Source organism: Balaenoptera musculus, chromosome 9, assembly GCF_009873245.2.
Source record: "Balaenoptera musculus isolate JJ_BM4_2016_0621 chromosome 9, mBalMus1.pri.v3, whole genome shotgun sequence".
Classification (NCBI taxonomy): domain Eukaryota; kingdom Metazoa; phylum Chordata; class Mammalia; order Artiodactyla; family Balaenopteridae; genus Balaenoptera; species Balaenoptera musculus.
In genome coordinates, this window is record NC_045793.1 from 46,683,734 (window position 1) to 46,693,096 (window position 9,363).

General features: G+C 50.6%; 1 protein-coding gene across 1 annotated transcript in view; it reads right to left on the minus strand.

Moving 5' to 3' along the window:
- GHRHR (growth hormone releasing hormone receptor) overlaps window positions 1-8,848 on the minus strand; it is a 31,871-nt gene extending 23,023 nt beyond the window's left edge. The window contains exon 1 of the mRNA XM_036863533.1: window positions 8,837-8,848. The gene's annotated coding sequence lies outside the window, so the exon portion shown is untranslated. The remainder of the gene's footprint in view (window positions 1-8,836) is intronic.
- Between the last annotated feature and the right edge of the window lie 515 nt (window positions 8,849-9,363).

Genomic DNA, 9,363 nt, shown 5'->3' on the forward strand with positions numbered 1-9,363 from the left:
TCATTTGCACAGCAGGGTGGCTGGTGCAGTCAAGGCAGCTGGGTTGAGCCTGGAAGATTCGTGGAGAAAGTAGCCCTGGTCCCCCCTTTGAGGACCCGGGGGCTGGGCAAGAGCTCCCTGCCCCTGGGGTGGGCGAGGTGGTCCGTGAAGGAGGGGCCGGCTGTCCCCTGACGCCTTCTCCTGGCTTCTCCCTGCAGCTTGATCCTCACCACCCCCCACCCCAGCCAGCCCCCTTATTTATAAACCATATGTCCCTGGGTCCCTGCCTGTCCCTACTGTTTGTCCAAAGCTTCAGCTGTTTCCCCTGATAACTCGAGGACCAGAGGTCTTGGGGAACTAGGAGGGGCCCTGGGACAAGCAGAGTTCAGGGGTGCTCTGCTGTGCCCCTCCTCCTGCTCAGAAAACCTTCAGGGGCTCCCTATGGATGTTGCAGGACCTGATGCATAGAACTTGCTCAAAAACTGGTAGTTGTCCGCATTTAAATTTTTAATTTCTGTTGTTGTCTCCCAGGAGCAGTTCCAGACTGCTTGGTCAAGTTCCTCAAAGTCGGGAGGGGAAGTGACTTGCCTTCACTCACACAGCAAGGCAGTCTGAGGTTCTCTCCTCTTCACCACACTGCCTTTCTACTCCACCAGTATGAAGAAATGGAGAGAACTTGGGCCCAGACCATGGCTCTGAATCCTGGCTCTGCCTTTTCTAGCTGTGCAACTTTGAATTGGTTGCCTAACCTCTCTGATTTATACTTTCTTCATCTTTAAAATGTCAGCATTGTCTGTTTTGTTCAATACTCCGTACCCAGAACAATGCTGGACACGTAATAGGAGCTCCAGAAATATTTCTCCATTGAATGAACAAGTGAATCCCTAACTCTCAGCTCATTTATGAGTATCAAGCAAAGCGATATATATGAGAATCCCGCACAGTGCAAAGACACAGCAGGACATTGCAAATGGGCTTCCCCTTGCCCCTTCACTGACCAGTCTGAGGGCTCCAGGCTCCCTTCTGATCCCAGGCCAGGATCCCCCATCTTCAAAGCCCAGATCCATCCTGAAATTCCCAGGCACCAAGAGCCTGGAGCCTAAGGAGTCGGCTCAGAGCGCCCGGGCCAGCCTCCTCCCCAGCGGCTCCTCTGGCCTGTGCTCCCCTCTTCTCTGCCCACCCTGTGGTCCCTTCACTTGGTGCCTGGAGAAACAGCGCCTCTGGCTTCCGGTTGAGGTCCAGCCGGCAAGGCCTGCATCATCCCCTGGACACCCCTTTCCTTTCTTCTCTTTTGTTCAGCAAACATTGCCCTCAGCCCATGACCAGTGGAGGTGCACAGGTGGGCAAGCTGAGAGGGCTGAAATCAGAACGGGGAGCCAGGTGAGTTTGGCAACCATGCCTGGGCACCCACTCTGTGCTCAGAGCAGTTCTGGGGGCTGAAAAGGCCTTTGCAGAGATGGATTAGGGCTGCCCCGCAGGGATAGGGAAAGGCAAAGACGAGAAATGATCTCAGTGAAAGACAGCCAGGGATGAGGGCCAGAGCAAGCTCGGGCAGCAGGAAGAGCTCTAGTCCTAGCAGGGACGGAGCCCCCAGGTGAATGAGTGAAGGGCCCTTCTCTCTGGCCTCAGATTTCCCAGCTCTTTCATGGCGGCAGGGATGTAGGTGTGGAGGATTTGGGCAACTCTTGATCACCCCCAGACCTTCTCAGCTTCCTGGCATCATCATAGCCGATCCCCGCGGTCCCCACATGCAGACACGGCTGTCCCAGGATACCCAGGCGAAACAGGCAGCTTCTACTCCCAGCCTGACCTAAGGAGCCCTACCCACCCCCTTCCCGACTCCCTCCTCAATCCGTTAAGGCCCAGAACTTGCCTCGTAGGGCCCACAAGGTATTAGCGGCCAAAAAGAGGAGTGTAGGGGCCATGTGAGCGTGCAAGAAAGGCTTTGGAAATAGTCCCCCTGGGCGTGCTCAGGCCTGGGAAGGGGCCTCTCTGGCTTCCCCAAGAGTTTCGCTGAGGTACAGGGTGGCGTTTCCACCCTGGGAAGCCCCAGAGTATGTGGAATGAGGGCCAGCCTGTAGGTTCTGCCCAGGCGCCCTCCTCCCTTGGCAGGGGGCTGGGCCTGGGTCTCCAGCACCAGCAGCCAGGGCAGAGAGGGCTGGGAATGATGGTGTGTGGGCCCAGCTTCCATGAGAGTCCAGAGTGACCCACCTTCCTCCCAGCGCCGTGCTATGGGGAAACTAAGTTGGGGGAGGGGTGCTCCAGGTCCCCCAGCCCAGCAGAGGCACAGACGACTGGGGAGGACAGGTGTAGCACAGTCCTGCGCCTTTCGGAGCTGGACGGACCCAATCCTGGCCATGGGGGATGTCGGGTCTCCCAAAGCATCCTGGAGCTTCCAAGGACGGGCCCAAGGCCTGCATCCCTCTGTGCATTCCCCACAGCAAGCGCAGAGCCCAGTGGGCCTTAGGAAGAACTGCAGAGGTATGAGCTGGGGTGTGAATGCCAAGACCCCCGGGCCCACACAGGGGGAGAGGACTCCAGGCGTGAGGTTTTGAAAGGACTTTGAGCAAAATCCTAGATCTGAGAGGGGCTTTTTGGACTCTCAAATTCAAACGTCATTGTACAGCTGGGGAAACCGAGGCCCAGAGAGGAGAAGGAACGCATCCAAGGTTCCATGGTAAGAGGGTAGCAGAGGTAGGCCTAGTACTCTGGGCCCCGGACTCCTAGCCCACTTCCAACGGCTGCAGCCGACTCTGGCGGCCGGGAGCCCTGGTGTGCCGAGCACATCCTGACGGCCCTGGATCGGCCTGTTTCCAAGGCTCTGGATGAGATCTGGCTCAGCGTGGGCTCCCCCCAGCCTGCGCCACCTTTACCCACAGCTCCGGGAGCTTGGCACGCACACCAGCCCCAGCTGGTTCCAGCACAATGAAAGGCCAGTCAATGATTCATGGAGGCTCCTTTCCTGGAGGCCTTCACTGGGTACACCAGACACCTGCCACTGGCCCCTGTACAAGCTCCCCCGGACCGAGCAGGATGGGGATTAATCAGTGATGGGCCCAGAGGAAGAGTCATTGCAGGGAGGAAGGTCCTCCCCACCCACCAGCCGGACTGTACGCAGCCCAGCCCTGACCCCCAGGCCTCTCTCTCTCTCTCTCTCTCTCACCCTCTTCCCTTGCACCTGCCCTCAGGCGAGGTTCCGATAAAGTAAGGTTTTCAACACGGGAATCTGAAAGCTGAGGGGCCCTCAGAGACAATGCCCAGGCCAACAATGACAGTATGTGCTCTGCAGAAAACCAGTTCTCCAAAACGGTCATCGAATTGCTTCCATAAGAGAGGTCTATGGACAAATAAGTTTGGTGAACGCTGGCTTAAACAAGTGAGTTTCTTATTGCGAGACTTGTCAGAGCCTCTACTGTGAGTCTCCCAGAGGGTGATGCGGTTTTCAAAATTACCTCAGCACCTGGGAAAACCAGTCAAGAGCTGGGGCTCTCACTCCACGAGGACCACGTAGGGCAGGTGATCCACCTACGCCCGTTCACTCAGGCTCTGTCCGGGCACGGGGATGGCACCTGCCAGTAAAATCCCCATGGCTGCTAAGCTTCGTTTCAAATCTAACTCTCCAGGATTTTCCCTGCAGCCTGAGGCGGCTTCACGGGGAGAAAGAGGGAAATGGGCAGGCAGCTGGGAGCTCTCAGAATTTTCTGGAACTGAAGCTTTGGGCCCCATGGAGGCATTCCTGGGCTTGGTGTCTCTATAGGCCCCACATTCCTGGAGGCAGATGCAGTGGCTCCTCCCAGGCCAGGAGGTCAGTGCCGGCAGCGGAAATTCTTGGAGTTCGTCTCGGATGGAAGGTGCCACCGGCTCATCAGTCACAATCCGGGCGCATCAGTGAATCCCGGAACTTTACAAGCACTTTAACAGAGTCATTCTCTCCCTAGAGCCCAGGAATCCTCTCACAGGGTGTGGAGCAGAGACAGAGCAGAGAGGCAGAGAGAGGGGGTAAAGGGAAGCAGGGGACAAAGGGATACAGGGATACGGAGGACCAGGAAATTCCCGTGTCCCTGTCTTTGCTGGTGAGACCCAGAAATATGGATGAACACACAGAACGCTAGAACAGGAGGTCACGAATGCTTGTTGCAGAGTTGTTGGTGTAGGTACATGCCAGACGGCCTGTGGACATTGACGGCTGTGCGCCCTGTGACTTCGGGAGAGATTGCCTCCGAAACCAGCCTCGGTCAACGATTTGACCAAGACATGAAACTAGCTCCATCCTTCCTGAACATGGAACTCAGCTCCCAGTGCCTGATTCACAAGGAATCAGGAGAAAGCATGTACGTGAAAACAGAGGTTGCCAGCATTTTTATCAAATGGATTATTTATTATGTATTTCTCACTGAAAAAAAAAAAATTCTCACCGGCCAAAAAAACAAAAACACCACCAAGTTATGTGTAATCTACCCAAGCAAGAAGACCTGATTTGGCGAGGGAAAGGAGGGAGCCTGGTCTCTATCAGACTCCCAGGAACTTGCTTTTCCCAGTGGGCAGATCGACATGGGCTGCCTGGAACTCAGCAGATGCCTGTCTGCTCTGTGGTGTGGGTCACGTGTCTTCACTGCGTTCAAAAACCCAAGTTTGATTTAAAGAAGGTTTCCTTGGAGTTCAAACAAATAACCAAAAATTTGTGAGTTGTTCACGTCATCCAGTGGCAAGCAGGAGACTTCACGATCCAGAAGATGCTGTAGGAGGTTCCACGGTCACCTTTGACATCACTGATTCCTACTTTATGGGCTTGATATCAGTCTCCCCACACCCACAACAATATATTGACACCTAGCATGACATGGGCACCAACTACAGATGCCAACGTCTGCGTGATTATAACTAATTTTATTAGTTTTATGGGTTTAGGTTGTTTGGGTTTTCTATTTGAGCTCCTTAAAGGCATAGGTTTTTTATATCTTTTTAGGTTGCATTATGAAAAATATAAGCTAAGTTAAAAAAAAATAAAGCTCATGTTAAGTAATGTGTCAAGGATATATTAGTCACTTTTCAGAATGTTCAAGAGTGCTATCAATGGTGGGCTCCCATCCTTGAGAACATTTTCATCTTTTATTAATTCTCTGGGTTTGCTTCTTTTGGATTGGACTCATTGGTTGAATTCACTGAGTCTCTATCTCTCTCTCTCTTTTTTCCTCCCTCCCTCTCTTTCATTTTTCTCCCCAAAGACAATATTTTTCTCCCTCCAAGCTGTAGTTCCATTGGCTTCCGTAGTAGCTTGTTGAAAGTGTATGCTAGGTCCCCCTTCATGAGCACAGCCAGACCAGCCTTCCCAGGCTCATATTCTCCATGGAGGGTAGGCTGGCTTCAGAGAAACTGAGCATAGCACCTAGTGGGGACATCTCTTAAGAAACATACCCTGGGCAGAGGACATTTCTTCAGCCTTTGACTATGTGGTAGGGATTGGTCCTGGGTGAGGCTGCAAGAGCTGGCAGAGCACTGGGTCTGTGTACCTACACAAAGCTGTGCCGTGGCTCTCCCATGAGTGAGAATCACTGGTAGGTTCTTAGGGCAGATCAGAGGATGACTCCAAATATAGTATTGCAGGAGTAAGTTCTCCCCCGACACACACATACACACACATACACATACAGAGTTTCTAATTTGGACCTTACTGGATAGACACGTCATATATATATATATATATATATATATATATATATATATATATATATATATATATATATATATATATATATACATAGAGAGAGAGAGAGAGAGAATGCATTCTTTCCCACCTAGAGGTGATATGCAAAATATATGTCTTGCGTGGCAAGGGCACCAATCCACCAGAACTATCCCACAACTGTTGAGGTGGACAGGGTCCTGGAGGTCCCCTTCTGATGACATGTTAACCCTTTAAGTGCTGGATTGTGGAGAGGTCCAGGGGAGGCTAGAGACTAGAGAAGGACCAGGGTAGCCCGAGACCAGACAGCTATGGGCGAGGGCTGGGGGGAGGTACTTGAAGAGCTCAGAATAAATGGAGGTATTTTAATATTAACATATACACAGTACTATATATGAAATAGATAACCAACAAGGGCCTACTGTAGAGCACAGAGAACTATACTCAGTATTTTGTAATAACCTGTAAGGGAAAAGAATCTGAAAAAGAATATATATATGTATATATACTGAATATATAAACTGAATCACTTTGCTGTGCACCTGAAACTAACACAACATTGTAAATCAACTACACTTCAATAAAAAAATAAAAATTAGAAAAAGTCAATGGGGAAGAAATTCAAAGGAAATAAGTATTTCTATATTCATTAAACTTAAGTTCATTTTTAATGTATTTAATAACATGTTTGACTTATACTCAACTTGGTGCCATTTACTATTTAATTTAAATATAATTTGTTACTTAAAATATTTTAAAAACAAAACAAACAAACAAACAAAGAATTGGTGAGGCCGTACTTCCCCACATGGCCAAGATCAGTTCTGCCCTCGCGCCATTCCCCATCAATAACTGGAAAGAACAGAAAAATAAGCACAACCCTATATACTGAGAATATGATTTATTAGAATGAAGTAGAGTCATCGGAGCAGGACAAGCTTGTTAAAATTTCTGGGCTCCCTTCACCAGTGGCCTCTCTGCCCACCAGGGCCCGAGGTATTGGTAGGAACTGTCTCTTGAGGGCCGGGGATGATGGCCCTGCTGGCGAGGACCTCACCTGCCTTCCCTACCTCCAGAATTTCCCCTTGAGGGGCACCAAGGACAGTAAACATCATCACCTGTGTGTCCCCAGCCCCCAAAAACGGCCCCTCCCTGGCCCCCAGCTCACAGCAAATTCCACTCATCATCCTCATTGTATTCTAAACCTAAAGAAAACAAGGCATCGTGCCCAGCAGCTCATCCATAAAACATTAATCACTATCTCCTTCCTTGAGAGGCTCCTGACCAGTGAAGGTGTGACCTCCAGGAGTGATGGAAAAATCCTAATCAGTCAGCACGTGGCCAGGCCGTGCCGCGGGTGGGGGCCCCTGGCACCAGTCCCTCCAGTGCTTTTCCAGACCAGCTCCTGGCTTTGGTTCCAAGGACACTGAGGACCAGCCTGGGAACCCCCGAAGGAAGTGAGCCCGCCTTGCTTCTACCAAATCCCCAAAAGGCACCATGTCCCTGAGGCCAAGTGACAAATGGCTGCCCTAAGCCACCCACACCCTTTCATTTGGGTCCTCTTGGAGCCTTACATGAGCTTTTGAGATGGACAAGGATGCTGGGGCCAGGGCCAGATTTATGGGTCGCTAGCCCCATTGAGGCCTCGTGGCATCTATGTCTCACCAGTTGACTCACCCCAGTCCCGGATAGCTTCAAAGATCAATTCTCTCATAGAACTCTCGAGGGCCTGGAAAGAGGAGTCCCCTTGATCCTGGAGGAAAAGGATATATCAAAAGGGAAATATGGGTCTATAAGGATGTTACATTACTGGATGTTTAGAAACCCAGGACTGATTGACTGGAGGCAGGAGGTCATATACAATCATATACTCATATCAACTGTTAATAAGAGTTTTTCTTATATCCCAATATTTATACTGATTATTTTCTTGTATTGTGACATTTGCTTGAACATTCAGAATGTTTAAAAGATAATGACAGGGCTTCCCTGGTGGCGCAGCAGTTAAGAATCTGCCTGCCAATGCAGGGGACACGGGTTCGATCCCTAGTCCAGGAAGATCCCACATGCCACGGAGCAACTAAGCCCGTGCACCACAACTGCTGAACCTGCGCTCTAGAGCCCGCGAGCCACAACTACTGAGCCCGTGCACCTAGAGCCCATGCTCCGCAGCAAGAGGAGCCACCACAATGAGAAGCCTGTGCACCACAACAAAGAGTAGCCCCCACTCACCGCAACTAGAGAAAGCCCGCGCACAGCAATGAAGACCCAATGAATCCAAAAATAAATAAATAAAATTAATTAATTAATTAATTATTAAAGGCCCGTAAATCTGGCCTTGTCCATCTCTTAATTTTAATTAATTAATTAATTATTTTTAAAAAGCGTTTAATGGAGAGATAAGTATTCTAGGATTCAGTAACTGCTGAATTACATCCTGCTTCCTTCTGGGCCAAGCACAGAGAGCACAGCCTTCCAGGCCAGCTGAGCCACTTCCATGTGCAGGTCTCCATTGGACCATGGGGGAATCCAGTGGAGGAAGTGGCGTGGTAGCTGGTCAGCATGGACCCAGATGGAGGAGGGTGATAGATGACCCTCCCATCAAAGCACCTCATGTGTGTAGTTGCTTGAATGCTTGGCAGCTGGGGAACCAAGGTTGAGTCATGGAATCTTCCAGGAAATATACTCTCTCCATTAAATTTTGATGAACAAAACAGACAAGCGTTCTGGTTGCTCCAGAAGCTCTACTTCAGTTCCAGTTATTCTCCTAAAACCTCTCCTCTGTGCTGGGCTGGACAGAACATGAGCAGAGCAGAGCTGGAGATGACCCTTGGGAGATAGGATACCTGAAGCCCTGAAACCATGGTCTGGAAGATGAGAGGGAATCTGGGACAGCCTGGCCCTACAGATTTTGCCCTCAGGCCTGAATGGTACATTATTAGCCCTCAGGGTATAGCATTGTCCTACCCCTTCTCATATACTCTGGTGGGAGAGGACAACCCACTCTGGTGGGATGAGCAAGTTTATCAGACATATTCCTCCCAAATAGAGAGAGGGACAGTCAGACCTGGAGGGCATTGGGTGAGGCCAGTGCCAGGGAGCAGTCTTGGACCAGGTGGTGCCAATATGTCTCAAGCAGAAACAATGGCCAGTTGGCCCCAGAATGAATGGCACTTCTCCTGGTGCTAGAGTTCCCTTCAGCCAGGTATTCTCTTCCCTTCCTTTTTCCTCCCAACACCCTCCAGGCAGAGGAAGCCTAGCTGGCCCAGAGCTAAACTCAGTGGGAGTCTTGACAAAATGGGCCTGCACCACATAGTGGAAAGAGCCCGGTCTTTGAAGCCAGACAGAGAAAGTTCAAAATCCCGGTTTTGCCACCAGCGTATTGTGTGGCTTTGGGCAAATCATTTCATCTTCAGGGGCCTCGGTGTCCTCTACAATAGAGGTTGTCATCTCTACCTTCCAAGGGTGTTATAAAGATTAGAAAGGTTGTATGTGAAGTCCCAGGGAAGTTCCTCGACCTCTTCTTCAGGCTGTGTATCTTGGCACTAGGATTCTAGAAGTTAAAACGAAACAATCGCTAAGAAAGGCTCTGCCCTGGAATGGCCAAGGGATACCAAAGGAAGAGCAAGGGTTGAGGTGGGGGTGGCCAGGGCGCCTTATGGGTTCTGAGAGGGCTTCACGCCAGGGAGGATGGGACAAGG